Source organism: Meleagris gallopavo, chromosome Z, assembly GCF_000146605.3.
Source record: "Meleagris gallopavo isolate NT-WF06-2002-E0010 breed Aviagen turkey brand Nicholas breeding stock chromosome Z, Turkey_5.1, whole genome shotgun sequence".
Taxonomy (NCBI): domain Eukaryota; kingdom Metazoa; phylum Chordata; class Aves; order Galliformes; family Phasianidae; genus Meleagris; species Meleagris gallopavo.
Genome location: NC_015041.2, coordinates 65,535,596 through 65,552,059, shown reverse-complemented (window position 1 = coordinate 65,552,059; position 16,464 = coordinate 65,535,596). Strand labels below are relative to the sequence as shown.

General features: G+C 40.7%; 1 long non-coding RNA gene across 3 annotated transcripts in view; it reads left to right on the top strand.

Annotated features, from left to right (window-relative positions):
• The window catches only part of LOC104915348, a 33,497-nt gene extending 17,033 nt beyond the window's left edge, over nt 1-16,464 (top strand). For 2 of the 3 annotated variants that reach the window (XR_004162248.1, XR_004162249.1), the window contains exons 3-5: nt 113-6,500; nt 10,421-10,481; nt 16,081-16,464. This is a non-coding gene — a long non-coding RNA (uncharacterized LOC104915348). The remainder of the gene's footprint in view (nt 1-112; nt 6,501-10,420; nt 10,482-16,080) is intronic. The other variant, XR_002110138.2, reaches the window with a different exon arrangement.

Sequence of the window (16,464 nt, the reverse complement as noted above, 5' to 3'; positions counted from 1 at the left end):
GTATGCGTAGTTGAAGACATTGGAATGTATTTTTTTTTTCAGTTTGCATGTTTCTAAATAATATCTTATATGAATAGAGGTTCTTTTTTTTCCTTTTTGTTCCTTTAAATAGCTGGAAACCATACAAGCACAGCTGGATTCCCTTACATGATGTTTTTGAAGACTTATTTCTCCACCACACTCCTGCCACCTCATTATTTTGAATTGAAGATAGATTGCCAAGCTGTGTTTACTGAAGGATTCAGTGGGTTGCTTCCTGTAAAATTATATGGCTTATCTCCTCTTAAAGCAGTAACATTAGCCAAGATAAATCATTGTTAAGAGCCTGAAGATTGTAATGGACATTCTCTTGTTTTCTGAGCAATTATAAAAAGTGGCTTTATTTACAGAAAAAAAAGAAGAGAATGCTACCCGATCTCAGATTTTTGCTGTTGTTTGGTATTTGGTTAGTTGTTCTTTTTCTCTCTTGGATGTGACACTTGATAATGAATAAAACCTATTTTTTACACATAGAACAATATAAAACTTTGGTAGTAACGATAGTAAGAAAGTATAGAAAGAAATTACACAGCTGATGAAATCTCTGTCCTTTTGAATTGTTATTCTCACGATAAGTAATGCTTACTGCAAATTTGTCAAATTTTAAATTTAGAATGGATTGTGCTTGTCTTGCTTTAATTTTATTATCTGTTTTTTTTAATTTTAAATGAAAATTGTTAAATAATTGATAGTGTCACTGATTTCAGAGTTTGCTTTTGACACTGAGAGTAAATATAGCTTCTTAGCACTGCATGTATGACAGTGAATAAGTAAGTGAAGTGTAAGTGGGGAGAGAAAGCTTGGAATATATAATGAAGAACACTGAAATAGTCTTACAACTGTATTTCTGAGCAATTTGTTCATCCTTCCTAATGTTGTCCACCGCTGATTTTACAGGTAACAGGAAGAAATAAAGTAAGTTGACTTAAAGGCCAAGTTAGTCTTATTTTTACACATTAGTTTCAGACGAATGGAAGTTCACAAACAGGATGAGAAGGTAAAAGTCATCTTAGTTCCTGTTTGTTGCCAGCCATTGACAGGCAGCTCCACTGCCTCACCTTGGTAATGGGCGCAGTGTGACTCTTCAGGCTCACAAAAGGTGAAAGGAAGAGAAAATCTTCAGTATTAGCATGTCTTTCTTTCTCCTTGAGGGATTCTCCGTTGCTCTTCCAGGGCTGTGTGGAGCATTTTGTGTTGCTTTGTTAGAGATTGTGCTACCTCTTTAAAATACAGGAGGACTGCTTGCCTAAGCTGAGATATTAGAAAAGGCTTAGAAGGTAAAGAGAGTAACAGCCTGTGTGTGAGTGAAAGGCACCAAAGAGAAAAAAGAGGTTTAACGTGGTTCTTAATGGAAATACCCTATGAAACTGTACCATTCTTGTCAGGTAATGGTCTTACTCTATTGGAAAGAAGAAATGAGTCGTCATTGCACAGTGACCTGTACATTTTATAAACGTGGGTGCCAAATTGCCTAACCGTCTAGAGAGATAACACTCCCACTCACAGACAGCTCATCCTCGGTCTTGTCAGCATAACTTGCTCTGCTCATCTCATGTGGCACCAGCTGCTACGTATGTGCAGGTGAGAATGTCCCCCCTACACCTTCCTCAGGACTCACCACCCTGCTGGCACTAACTCACAATTAGCACAGGTTGGAATGTCCCCCTCTTGATGCTGAAGTCTTGGTTTCTCTGTTGGTCCTGTGGGGCAGTCTGTTGTGTGCTGGGATGTTGCTTGTGAGTGCTTTACCTGTGTTCCCTGTGAACCAGGACTTAAATTCTGGAAGTGGGTGGCATCCCTTCCTGTTGCAGGTGTTTGGATCTTCATGGCCTTTAATGTCCCTTCCAACCAAAGCCATTCTATGGTTCTGTTATCCTATGAAGTAATGACTGAAGAAGCTTAAGGATGTCTCTGTGTGGATGCAGGACATTGTCTGTGTGAGGTTATGTAGTCACCTATGAATCCTAGAGAAGGAGGTGAAGGCAGGATCTGAAAGGAGTGTGAGAATCATTGGACAAACCAGCAGGCACATCTGTGTGAAGACAATAGAAAGAAGCCATAGACAGAGCAGGAAGAAAATGAGTATTGGGCACGAGAAGGAGGAAGGTTTGACAAAGTAATGGATATGCCCATGGGTGAAACTTGGGAGTTAGAAAGCTACAAGGAAGGCAGGAAGAACACTGGGAAAGACAGAAAAAAAAAAATATTGATAGAAAATAATAGAGAAAAACAAAACAAAGAGCAGTTAGAGAGAAGAACTTCAGCTAGTAGGGGAAGGTAAAAGTGGAGAAACAAAGCAAACTGGAGTTAACTCTGAAGTCTGTGGCCAAATGTGTAACTGCACCTATTATTTTGGACTAATCCATAAATGTTAGACTCCTCAAACTTAGCCAAAGTTATTAAAATATTAAATTAAAAGCCTAGGATAGAAGAAAAGAGAATTTTTAATCCAGAGTTAGTAGAAGATATTTTTAAAGAAACATCAAAGGGAAAAATAGAAAAAAACAAAGCGTAGGATTGTAATATTTGTAAAATGAATGTAGTTTTCATCCATTCTTGCAGGTGGATGAAGAGATTTATGATTTCTTAAGCAGTGGTTAGCTATGCTTTTTTACAGAATTTTTTTACCATCAGAAGCCATAATAATAGCCCTGGTAAACATAATGGTAAGAAGTATGCTCGTTATTGATCTTTTGTGAAGGAGCACTCAAAAATAAATGCTTAGCTTGGGAAGACTCTTCTGTACATAATGTGAAGCTTTAAGGTTGTACACTAGTAGGTAGTGGTGGTACAACTGGTATCATCTTCAGGACTAGCACTGTCACTCCTGAATTAAAGAGAGAAGATTGCCAACTGTGAAGAAGCCAGACGGGTTGTGTTAGTTGGATCTGTCTTGCAGTAGGGAGTAAATCCAAAGCTGTACTTCATAGGAGATGGGAAGCAAAAGAAGAGCTTTAGCCTAAACAGAACTGAATATACGAGGTTGGGGTTGTACCACCTGCCTCTGTGTTCATGCAGGACATTCTCAAACTTTTGTTTGTTCTATTCTCCATACTGAGAAAACAGCTTTGAAGAGTGTTTTGAGGAGGTGGCTTTGAGTTTTTGCTGAGGAAGAGAATAAGTTACATCTCAGACCTTGTTGAATTCAGTGTCGTCGCAAAGCACTGGTCTGTAGTGTCTCTTGGAGAATTTACATTATCAAGGTAATGCTGAGAAGGGAAAGTTGTGCAGATTTATTGAGCTCTGAATTGGAAATCTGAATAGTTAAAAATTACTAAATCTGCTTTGGTATATTCAGGTGCATTTTAAAAACATTTGGCCCATCTTTGCTCAGACATTACAACATTTCCCTGACTGTACTTGTCTCAAAGCTGTAATATCAAAATGTGCTTTAACTGAACCATTGGCAGAAGAAAGAAATATTTGTTTTTTTGGTTTGGGTATAAATAATCATCAGTATTGCTTAGACATTAAGGCTGGGAATTCCAGGTCATAAATGCAAAACAGTGTGAGATCTGCATAGAAAATATCACCATACTGGGACAGAGCAACCATTTGTACACTGCTTAGCAGAAACAATACTAATAATGTACTAAGGGTTATAGAGTACAAATTTGTTATATTATCTTTGCCCAGTTCTGCTTCAGGCATAAATTTCTTTTTTCTCAACAAAATAGGAATTGTCTGGAAACTTCTGCATTGTGATGGTTCAAATAAGTTCTATAGGAAGACAGAAGAATATAACTTTACTATCTCAAATTTTGACTAAGCTCCAAACCTGCTTTGGTTCAGTAGAGCAGGCTTTTAAATTCCACTTTAATTCCTGGGTTTATTAACACATCAGCTTCGAGTTCTGGCTTGCAGCCTCATTTCCCTTGCCTTACAGCATGAGATTTTTAAAGGCTCTGAAGTCATGTTCTTTCAAAGCATAAGTAATTTACTAAACCATTACATCTTAAGTTGGTCAAGGGAGAAGAAATGTCTGTTGTGATCAAAAAGTAGACTCTGTTACTCTGTCCTGGAGCACTTGTTCCATTTCACATTCACTAATTTCCAACTGCAGCCGTGACATTTCATAGTTTGTCTGTATTGACATATCATAATTTTTCAATTATGAATTCACTTGTATTTTATTGAAGAAATGACAGATGCCTTTTGCCCACTGAATAAATATCACATCACTTGGTAACCGTACTGCAGCCCTTGTTTGACTAACAAAAATGAACAGTGTTTGAAGGCATTGTGAGAAAGTTCCTTTTCTATGGATCAGTCACATTGATCTTCTGAGTAACAATGACTTCATTTAGGTGGATGAACTAAGGTGCTTCTGTCTGATATGCTGTTGATGGTGTCTCATAAAAATAAACTATTAAGGTGCCTTTAGCTGCAACTCTCGTACAAAGTGATTTCTCATTTCCATAGTATAATCAGTTCTCTTGGAATTTCATGTGGCCTTCCTACCGGTTTTGATGAGACGTTATATGCTGTCTTTGAAGTGAATTTAAGCATTTAGATCTCTTTGTTCCTTCAGTTTTTTTTCTCATGCAGTTAGAGACTTTATCAGTCTGTTACAAGTCAGACGTGTCCATGTGTATTGAGCCATGCGTTCAGGAAAACTTTTGTCCTTGACACTGTCAAGGACAGTGTTAAGTTAAATACCTTCCGTGATGTTTTTCCTAGGTTTTGTATATTTATTGTAGACTTAGGAAGCCAATATGGAGCTCTGCATACATTGGATGTGTATATTGGATGTGTAACTGTCCTGAGTGCTGTTCACAGGATGATCTCCCCTTTCTCTTCAAGTGGGTCATCTTTTCATTTACCTCCTTGTCTGTCATCACTGTTGCCTAGACTGTCCCTGTATGGTGATTCACAGCACCGACTCATGGAAATCTGAAAGAATTAATATCTGTCTCTAAAATGGACTTCAAAGATTTATACTTCCAAGCAGCTGGCCCCTGTCACAGAGAACTGCGGATGGGGTTGGACGTGCTGGAGCACCAGACCCTGCCATTTGAAATTCCTTCTAGTCATTCAGAACAAATGAAGGGAGGAGAAGCAGCACTCCCTGGTCGTTGCTAACAAGACTCCTCTCATCTATGCTGTATCAGAAGGTTTATCAGTGAATGCTACTACGAAGAGCTTGGTTTGTAATTTCTCTTTCCCATCCACAAGTGCAGTAGTATAGCAACTTAAAATTGCATTTCATCGGCAGAGCAGTGTGTGTGAGTAGTTGCTGTGTTAGAATGCCCTGTTTTTTCCATCACCCACTTTTTTGTTTTTCTGCCTCCAAAGTAAGCAGTGCAGATATGGGGAAAGGTGGGGGAAGCAGATTGACTTACAGCTGCACAATTAATATATTCAGTAAGCATTTTAAAGAGGCTTGCTCTCTCGGATTTGTTTCTATATCAGAAGTGTTTTAAGTGTCCTTTCAGTCAGCAGAGAATGGATCTGAGCAAAGTAGGGAAAGGACCGTGTTAGCTGTTCCCCAACACTCACTGCTGAGCACTGGAGTACAGCTTAGCAGGAAGTCTTAGTTTTGTCCTCAGACTGCCAGTATTGCTTTTTTCCTCAATAACAGTGAATGAGGAAAGGATTAGAGAAGCTGACTGTGCTGAGGCAGTCTAAGAATGTATTCCAGAATGAAAGTTACTAGCTTAGCTCTTCAGCCCAGAAAGGATTCAAAATTCTTCATGACAGGCAGTGCGTTTACCCCTATCTCTGCATGAGGAATGAAATTGAATAGTGCTTTGCAGCCTGGTGAATCCCTGATGTCTCAGGAGGTGCACCTAGTAGATCTCTGTCATCTCTTCTTCTGCCTGAATAAAATCATCCCTGTTTGCCATGATCACTGTAGCTTGCAACAAACTAAATAATCTTTAGAATCCAAGTTAAGACAGCAGGAGTGAAATTCATCAGATCAATGCAGAAAAAAGACCATAAGCATGAGCTTATCCCTATGGTGCTGTGTGCACTGCCTTTCTCTTACAAGATGCATAGCAGTCATCCAAGTTTCATAGAAAATCAGGATAATGTACAAAATAAGTAAGGGGTGAAAAAGGAAAACTAATCAGAGCAGACAATTTTTTATGCGAAAGAATTGAGTATATCTGTGAGGGTACTTGCAATGAAACATTCTCAGTTCTGATCTGGGCAGCATACACTGCGTGCACTCTTCACTGCAACACCCAATAAGAACATGGTTTCCTTTTGATTTCTTTCTACAACTGGACTGCAAGTTCCTATACCCTTTTGGCTGTCACCCCTATATCTACATGTCAGAAGTTTTCTTGGTAGCTGACTGATTTCTTTATCTCTGCAGTGAGCAACAGAAGTACTTTGAAGACCTTTATGTCAGGACTGAGAATACATTGTTCTCTGTGAACTTATGCTCAGCTGGGCAGTGGATCTCTTACCTATTGCCATGAACAGCACCAAACTGGGAATGCAGAGCACCTTAGGTAAGTATTTAAAAAGGCCGGATGAACACGGTTTTAGACAGAATATCTTTCTCATCACTGAAATGCGTAAGTTTTGGCCACTGCCAAATTTTCATTTTTAAATGAAAATTTAGTTCAGGAACAGGTTGCCCAAGGAGGTTGTGGATGCCCCATCCCTGGACCAGGCTGGATGTGGCTCTGGGCAGCCTGGTCTGCTGGTTGGCGACCCTGCACGTAGCAGGGGGTTGAAACTAGATGAGTATTGTGGTCCTTTTCAACCCAGGCCATTCTATGATCCTATGATTCTGTGATTCATGGGCATCCAAGGTTTTGGCTTGCCTGCGCTGTAGTTATTGAATAGAAGTTGTCTTGGGCCACACTTGCTCCAAAAGCGATACCTCATACTTATTTCCATGGAAAAAACAACAGATACAAAGAACACAGTAACACTGTTTGATAGAGCAATTTCTCACTATTTTTCAGCATATTCACCACCATTGGCTGTGGGATACGTGAGCTTGCTTTTGTGAAACTAACACACTAGTGGGATTCAGCTGGCAGTGTCTGCAGTTCTTAGTGAGCTCTCAAGGCATTCATCAGAGATCTTTGATGAAATTTTACTCTTCCTGTTCTTCATCCTTGACAGCGATTGTTAAAAATGTGTGTATGGCCAAAAAGTGATGACATGAATAAGGTGTGATTGTGAAGCAAATGATATTTCTCTCTGCTTAGATGGGGATTATGAAAGTCTGATACAGAGATGTGATCAGAATTTTGAGTTGAATATCTGACTGCAACTCTATAAATTGTATTTGCAAATTTGCTGGTCATGTATTTATATCAACTGGAAATGGACTTGCAGATGTAAATTGATGGGGTTTTTTTGGCGGTCTGGAAACCCCAAGCTGTGGGGTGTGGCCAACAAGCACAAGGGATAGGATGCCATCCATAGGGACCTAGACAGGCTGAGCAGTGGGCCCAGGAGAACCTCAAGAGGTTCAAAAGCCAAGTGCAAGGTCTTGCATCTGGATTGAGGCAAACCCTATTCCCAATATAAACTGAATGGAATGAGCACAACCCTGCAGAAAAAGACCTGGGGGTACTGGTGGATGGGAAGCCAGATGTGAGCCAGCAATGTGCCCTATGATTCTATGGTGATTCTGTGATTCTGTGACTCGCAGCCCAAAGCTGACCATATCCTGGGCTGCATCAAAAGAAGCGTGGCCAGCAGGGCAAGGAAGGTGATCCTGTCCCTCTGCTGTGTGCTGGTGAGATCTCACCTGGAGCACTGCGTCCAGATGTGGAGTCCTCAGTACAGGAAAGACAGTACCTGTTGGAGCATGTCCAGAGGAAGGCCACAAAAGGGCCCAGGGGTGGAACATCTCTCCTATGAAGACAGGCTGAGAGCTGGGGCTGTGAAGCATGGAGAAGAGAAGGCTGCAGGACACCTGAGAGTGGCCTGTCAGAATCTAAAGGGGGCAATAGGAAAGATGGGGACAGATTCTATAGCAGAGTCTGCTGTGATAGGACAGGGGGAAAGTTTCAAACTCAAAGGGGTGATTTAGATGGGGTATAAGAAAAAAATTTTACAATAAAGGTGGTGAGGCAATAGTACAGGTTGCCCAAAGATGTGGTGGATGCCCCATCTCTGGAGACCTCTGAAGCCAGGCTGGATGGGGCTCTGAGCATCTGACTGAGCTGTGGCTATCACTGTTCATTGCAGGGGAGTTGGACTAGATGACTTTTAAAGTCCTCTTCCAACTGTAAGGATTCTATGATTCTCTTTTCAACTTCCTTTACCAAGGAAGTTGGTACCTTTACCTGGGTGCGTGCCCAGGGCTGCTCTGCAGGTAACAGCCTCTGCCTCTAAATCACGGGGAGGAGTTGGGTAACACGGCAAGCTGTGTTGGGCTGCATGCAGCCTGCAGGCCGCGGGTTGAACATGCCTGATTTAGTGAAAACGGTTAATATAAAAGAGAAGTCAAAGGTGGAGGTTTCTGTATGTTAGATGAATAAAATCTACCCTTGAGAAGCTTCCTGGAGGGCCTGGATATGATTGGGTACTGGTATCTGAGCAAAAAGGTCATATCCCTGTGGTATAATGATTTCAACATGTTGAGAGAAAGGAACTTTCCTATTAATCAATCTTTTTCCAGTGTACAAGGTCAGAAAGCATGAACTGGGAACCTCATTCTGTATTTCATAGCTGTTCCTAAATCAAACCGTGGCTGAAGTTATGACTCTGCCTGTTATTTCTCAGATTGGTCCCTTCATCGTAGCTATCTTCAGTCAAGTGAGTTCAGTGGTTTCAGATCAGTTAGTGCTTCAATTACATTGTTATTCTTCTTCTGAGTTAGCAAAAAAAATAATAAAATAAAATAAATTTTAACAACTAATTCCTTCCTTGAAAAACCCAACACTTCAGAGCTTTGTCATCCAATCTTTGTCAAAGATTATCACTTTAATATAAGGAAATAGATTGGAGACAGTCGCTTTCAGGAAAACAACTGGGCCAAACTTCAGAGCACTGATATGCCTTCAGTCCCAGTGACTGACAGGACTGTGGCTCTCCCAGGTTGACCAAAATCCTGCTGATATGGATCTTATCAACAGCATATAATCGCCTGCATTTCCCTAGCCTCTAATCTTCCAGCCATCTCGCTTTAGAAACATCTCTGAGAACATTTCTGAAGCCTGCATAAGAATAACGTGCCATGCTAAGTCATGAACTAGGATTGTGGTGCTCCTGTGCTTTTATTTGAAAGCCTTTCTCCAAGCTTGCTACTTTCTCCTTTGATTTTTGTTGATAGATTCTACCTTTTATTGCTGTTGCTGGCTCACTGTACGCCTTGAGCTAACTATTGTTTTTGCCCACATGCACTATGCTGTTAAACTGTAATTAACATTTTGTTATGGAATCGTAGAATCATAGAATAATTTGGGTTGGAAGGGACCTTTAAGATCATCTAATTCCAACCCCTGCTATAGGCAGGAACATCTCCCTCTAGACCAGGTTGCTCACAGCCCCATCCAGCCTGGCCTTGAGAGCTTCCAGGGAGGGGGCATCCACAGCGTCTCTGGGCCTCCTGTTCCAATGTCTCATCACCCTCACAGGAAAGAATTTCTTCCTTATATCTAGTCTAAACCTACCTTCTTCCAATTTAAAACCAATTCCCCTTGTCCTGTCACTACACGCTCTTATAAAAAGTTCCTCCCTGGCTTTCTTGTAGGCCTGAGCTCTCTCAGCCTGTCTCCACAGGGGAGTTGTTCCAGCCCTCTGATCATCTTCATGGCCCTTCTCTGGACCCGCTCCAGCAGCTCCATTCTTGTGTTGAGGCCCCACAACTGGATGCAGTACTGCAGGTGGGGCTTCACAAGAGCAGAGCAGAGAGGCAGAATCACCTCCCTCAACCTGCTGATCACACTTCTCTTGATGCAACCCAGGACATGGTTGGCCTTCTGGACTGCAATCACACACAGCTGGCTCATGTTGAATCTGTCATCAGTCGACATTTCCAAACCTTTCTCCTCAGGGCTACTCTCAAGTCATTCTTCACCCAACCTGTATCTGTACTTGGGATTGTCCTTGGACTTGCTGAACTTTATGAGGTTAGCCCAGGCCCCCCTCTGAAGCCTGTCTGCATCCTGTTGGATGGCATCCCTTACCCTATGCGTGTCAACTGCATCACTCAGTTTGGTGTTGTCTGCAAACTTGCTGAGGGATCACTCGATTCCACTGTCCACGTTGCCTAAAAACGTATTAAATAGCATTGATCCCTACACTGACCCCTGGGGAACACCACTCACCACCGATCTCTACTTGGACACTGAGCCATTGACTGCAACTCTCTGAGTGTGACCATCCAGCCAATTCCTTATCCAGTCAGTTGTCCATCCATCATAACCATTTTTCTTTTATTCTTTTTTCTATTCGTAACAAGTACCCTGACTACTTTTCAAGATGACTGGGAAATGCCATTTTTCTGGCAAGGATCCTGAAAGGTGAGAACTAGCATCTGTGTTGGTGTGTACTTTTGAAGGACTCAGGAAGGATCTTGCTGAGATTTTGCTGTACTTGCAAAAAATATAATCTTTCCATTAACCTTAAATGCAGTCTGTTTATTTAAGTACTTGTACACAGTAGTTTTCAGTCACTCAACAGAAAAGCAAATATATGTATAAGCTTATTCTAGAGGAATTAATCTAGATTATTTTTAAAACCTATGAAGACTAACATGATCATCATGTCCAAAGAAACAGAAATAGAACTCAACAGTTCGGTTGGAAAGGACCTGCAAAGATCACAAAGTCGACTACTTTACCTCTTCAGACCTAACCAAAAGTTAAAGCATAATATAGATGACATTGTTTAAGTGAACACCGACAGGCATGGGGCATCAGCCACCTTCCCAGTGTTTCATCACCCTCATGCTAAAGAAATGTCTGATGTCCAGCTTTGTGCTGTTTCTCCTTGTTCTGTTATTGGTTTCTTGGGAGGATAAACTGGTGCCTCTCTCTCCATTTCCCCCACTCTGGAAGTTGCACAGAGCAATGAGCTCACCTCTTGGCCTTCTATTCTCTAAACTGGACTACACAAGAGTCCTCAGCCTCTCTTCACTCAGCACTCCTCCCAGCGCTGTTACCAGCTTTGTTGCACTCCTCTGGACACTTCCAAGTAACTTAACATCATTCATCAGATTGTGGAGCCCAGAAGTGCACTCAGTATTCAAGGTGAGGCCACACCAATGCTAGATACAGTGAGAGAGTCACCTCCTTTTGCTGATTATAGTGATGCTGCATTTACTGCAGCCCTGTCTCACTCCAGTTGTTGGAGGAGATGGTTTGATATAAATACCTGAAGTGACATCAAGGCACAAGTGGGGTCAAATATTGTCCTACCAGTTTATGGCAAATTCTAAACAGTTAAGGAATGCAGGGAAGATGGGAAAGTTAGCAACAGTGAAGAGAGGAATCCTAGTCACCACCACGGATCTAGTAGCATCCCGTTCTTCCAGGGCTGCAGGTCGGTCAGCGATGTCTCACTGATCTGCATGGCTCCAGCTTGGTGGAGGAGGTGCTAGTTCTACGTCTGAACTCTTCAGGTTTTTATGCTCTTCACATGCTTATGTGTTGTTTTGATTGTCAGCAGCAGCAGCAAGTCATGCGACTGCCACGTGGCAGGCTGTCAGATATGTGTACTGACTCCACGGCAGTCATCCCCAGCCAGGTGCCCTCCACAAGTCAACACGCCCTGCCCTGAGAACTTGGTAGACAATAGCCAAAAACCAGTTCTTTCTGATTGCACAACCAATAAAGATGTTGAACAGAATCTAGAACTGAAGTTAAAGCACGGTGCTTAAGAAGTTGCATATATTTGAACCAGATTTTTGTTCTCAGAAGAAAATGGCCAGCACGTAACACTGGATGGCAAAAAAACAACCAAGAGTCTTGTCTGCAACTCCTATGAGATTTATGATCCATAATCCTAGTCTGGGCATTTTTGCAATACTGAAAAAGCAAACACAAGGTAATGAAAAACAATTATGAGTAATTCCTTTACCTCAGAGGTGATTAATGTGACACAGTCACATTAAATTCTCTGAAAAGACATCAGCAGCACTATTCACTGATGTGTTTTGTAAGCATAGATTTGATACAATTCCACAAGAGATTTTAATTTCCTGCTAACAGCTATAGTTCATGATCATAACTGAGATAAACATAAATTCTAGCTGCTGAGCTTGCAGGACTGATACAATTTTTATCAGCAAATGATAAAGATACAGAACATCTTCAGTTTTATGATACGAATAATTCCATATTATGAAAAACGTGAAGAACTGAATTGAAATATTCTCATGGAATATGCTATGAAGAATCTGATAGCAAGATATTATGTTAACAAGTTGCCTCTGCACATATTCCAGGCAGTCTCTGTATATTCCAAATTTAGAACCTGAAAATGTTTACTTGGTGCTTTTAGTGAAACAAAGAGTGGCACTCAGAAGTCTGAACGGCGTAATTGTCTGGAGTGAATTTGTGACACACTGTCCGATTGAGGTGTTAAGTCTTTTGATGTCTGGTATCCTGCAACATGAATCTATTTAGGTGTTCATGTACCTCATTTTTTTGTAGGTAGTGCAAATCAACCTAATCACTGCCAGGACAGTTATTTGAGAAATTCTAATAAGTTTAAGGACAGTTGTTGAAGTATCCCCAAATTCTGATGCTTCTGACATCTAACCCTTCTAACACCTTACCTGAACAATACTCCATTTTGGCTGCGTATTCCCTTCAGGGGAGCTTTAACTTTTTCAGGAAAATGTACCTTTTAATTTTGGTGTTTCCATGCTTGTTTGTTGCATCCATGTTTGTTTGCCTTAGGAGGCAATGAAAACCCTTGCTCTGCTGAAGAGTTTGCTATAGACAACTCTAGGGGAGTACCCTTTTGTATCCAGTGACTGATGGATTTCAGTATCTTCCCCTGCATGTTGTGTCTGAGTTCTGGTCCTTGCAGGATGAGTACTTCTTCAAGTACTATGCAAAATGCTCTGCATACAATAGCACACTGTGTAGTATATACTATTGAAGAGAAAGAGGTGCTTCACTCTTCAGGATCATGACAATCTCAGTAATGTAGGTGACAACAAAGGATGTGTTGAAAAATGTAGAGGTTCTTTGTAAAGCTGCCAAAGAAAACTGTAAAGCATTAATAGCACACTTGAATAGTACATTTCAACACCATGTTTTTAAACAATACTGAACCCTGGTGTGGCTGAGTGTTTGCCTACTTACTGGTGTAGCTGTGCAAGGGATAAAGTTATATTTTGTGGCTCAGTAGTTTCACTTGATGCATATCATTTTAGTTGCCAATCTAAGAACTCAAGACTGTGTTTCCACATCTCCAGCTTCTAAAGGGAAGCATGTCTTTGCTTCCACAAAGGGGTGCTTTGCTGTCATTTCCAGCTAGCTACCTAGTCCCCAGTACTTCAGTCCTAAAAACAGTCCAGACTTCTGATTCCAGTTTTGTGTGTGGTAGGTTAACTCAGCTCTTTTATTGCCTTCCTGGGCATTAGCAAATCATTGGTTAATGTAACCTCATTAGGATGTCAGCTGAGCCCAGAGATTATTCTCATTGTTCCTCCCTCCAAAAACTAAGAGTTTGTTTTGTGGGTACAATGGATGGAAGTATTTTGCAAGAGCTACCTCAAACCTTGGCTTCACCTGTAATCACAGTGTCAAAGACTGGTCATACCAATCTCATTTGTGATGCATTAAGCATAGCTATATTCCCCCTAAAGTCACATTGTACAGACCCACTACTCCAAGCTTAAAACATATATTTTCCTCAGGACACTGAATATCATTCAGACAGAGCCTATCTCCCTCCATTTCAGCAGTGCCAGAGCTAGGTGAACTGTTGGCTGAGGGCATCCAAGCACACGGATGCACCCTGGTACTTAGTTTATCTTCAGAGAGATGCATCTGTATTGAATTAATTGCTGGCAATTCATGGTCAGATTATTCCTAAGAGAATATCAGAAAAGCTCAGTGATCTCAGTGTTTACCTGACACTTAATGAACTGCTTTTTTGGACACAGTCATTTTGGCGTTTGGAAATGGATGACTCATTTAATCACAAACTTTTGAGAGCACTTCAGTAGCTTGTTCCCCACTTGGCCAGCTCAGACTTCATCGTTTTTTTCCCTCTCAGCCTATTCCACTCTTTACAGTCCATCTTCCATTTTCTTTTTCTCATCTTCACCCTATGGATACCAGTTTCTGTACCCACTGTATAGGTACCTTTAACAGGAAGGCTTCAAAGGATGGATAATATGTACCCCATTCTGTGCAGTGAGCTGTTTCTCCATCTGTGATACCTGCTAGGTATTCGTTCCCACAGAGAGCTGCTGACACTTCATTTCTCTCATTCGAGGCATATCATCTAGTACATTTTGTATGCCAGTCCTGATTTTATTGTGTTGTGACCTTGTCTTGTTCTCACGTTACTCATTTACATAGTTCTTATTTTCTATCAGAATTATTTTTCGGGAAAGCATATTGTGACAGGTTTCTGGGTATAAAAATTCTAGGCAGTCCTGCTCCATTTTTTCCCAGTTATCCACTTCTATATTATAAATAATCACCAACATGCTAATCATGATGCAGTGATTTTTTTGAGGTCTTTGTTAATCTCAGCTCTTGGACAGGGAGTTCTTGCCTTGTCTGGAGAGTTGCATGGGAGATGGGAAGCATGTGTTCTTTTTGCAAAACAAAATTCTCCAATCTGCTGTATTCAGCTATCTAGTTGGCACAGAAGGAGTTTTTGCAGCATTAGTATTTGCATAACTTTTATTTGTAACCTTTAATCTGATTGCTAAGAAGGTTGTTCTTGTTTTGCAAGACTGCAGCTATCAGATGTTAGACCATCATCATTCCTGTAGAAGCTCTCTGTTACAATGAAGGCCTTTAAATATGGTGTCTGCTAAAGATACCTCATAATTCAATTTCTCCCAGAGAGACATTTCCAAATTATAGAAGCTATAAACTACAGGAAGCTTCTCATAAAAGAGACACCAAAGGCTGCTTGAACTAAGGTTAAACTGCATCAAATTTCAGTCCCAAAGATTTTTTGCAACTCCTTGCTAACGTTTAAACCAAAATCAGATGGTGAAGTTGAATTCAACCAAAGCGTAGTTACTCAAAGCTCACAGATTTGCAGAAATTAGCCCTGTTACTGAAGTTTGAAGATAAGCAAGAAGACTCCATCTGGGGGAATGTCCAAGAGAGATAACTTTTATACATGAAGAGGGCTTGAAAGTGCTTTGGAGCAGATCTAAGCTTCTGTTGCTCAAGAACAGATATTTTCTTCAGCTGCTCTGTTGAATAGTTTTTTACTTATTTTCTATGTAATAGCAATTCAAAACACTAATACTCAGGGTCTGCTGCTGATTTTGAGTTGGGAGTAGGGTTAGAGATTGGAGGACAGAGAACTTTTATTTGAGAGGATCTCACCATCACAGAGGTGCTACCAAATTATTTATTAACTGTTGTGTGTATAAAGTGGAGATAGATAAAAAAATTTAGTGCTGCAGGAATCTGGCAGTCTCCAAAATGTTGACAGAAAGCTAATAAATGGAGCAGAGAATTAAGCTGTTAAAGGATTTTACTTACTCTTTTAAGATGAATTGTAAAGGCGTGATATCAGTTTAAATAGAGGTAATACTCGCATTCCCTCTTGGATCAAGAAACTCAAATGGTCAGCAGAGGAAAGAAGCAGATGAAAAATTATTTCCTACTTTGAATCCACCAAGCTTCATCTGTGGGCCTTAACACAGTAAAAACCTTTAAAGGTAGTAAGTGACAGTGATGTCTAGTAATATGAGCAAAAAAAAGAACATGAGGAACTGCTCCCTGACAGTAATAAAATCCACGAGCAAGGCAGTATTTGTTCTTTGATCCATAAGAGCCAGATTATGCAAACTACAGCTTCAGTTTCTGCCTCATTAGAGAAAATGGAGCCCAAAGTGGAAGGGAAACAAAGTGTTTGTTACTTCGGTGCATTTTTTCATTTTTCATTTTTTTCACATTTTTCATGCAGATTCTTTTCAAGGGAAACTGATTGAACGGGTTGGCTTCTGAAGATTGGGCTTGACGTCTGGGAGAGTAGAAAGAAATAATTCAGCTGGAAGAGACCCACAGATGTCACTGAGTTCAGCTGTCTGACCATTTCAGGGCTAACCAAAAGTTTAAGTATGTTTTTAAGGACATTATTCACATTTTTCTTGACAGGAGCAGGGCATCAACTACCTCTCTAGGAAGCCTCCTCCCGTGCTTGACTGCTCTCATGAGAAAGAAACTGCTCCTAATCTACAGTCTGAGGGGGGAGTAACTCTGGAGACTTCTCTTTCAATCATTCCTCTTCTGGAATACCTGCTAGTGGAATTTAAAAAAAAATAATAAAACCTGAGAATTTATATTGTTA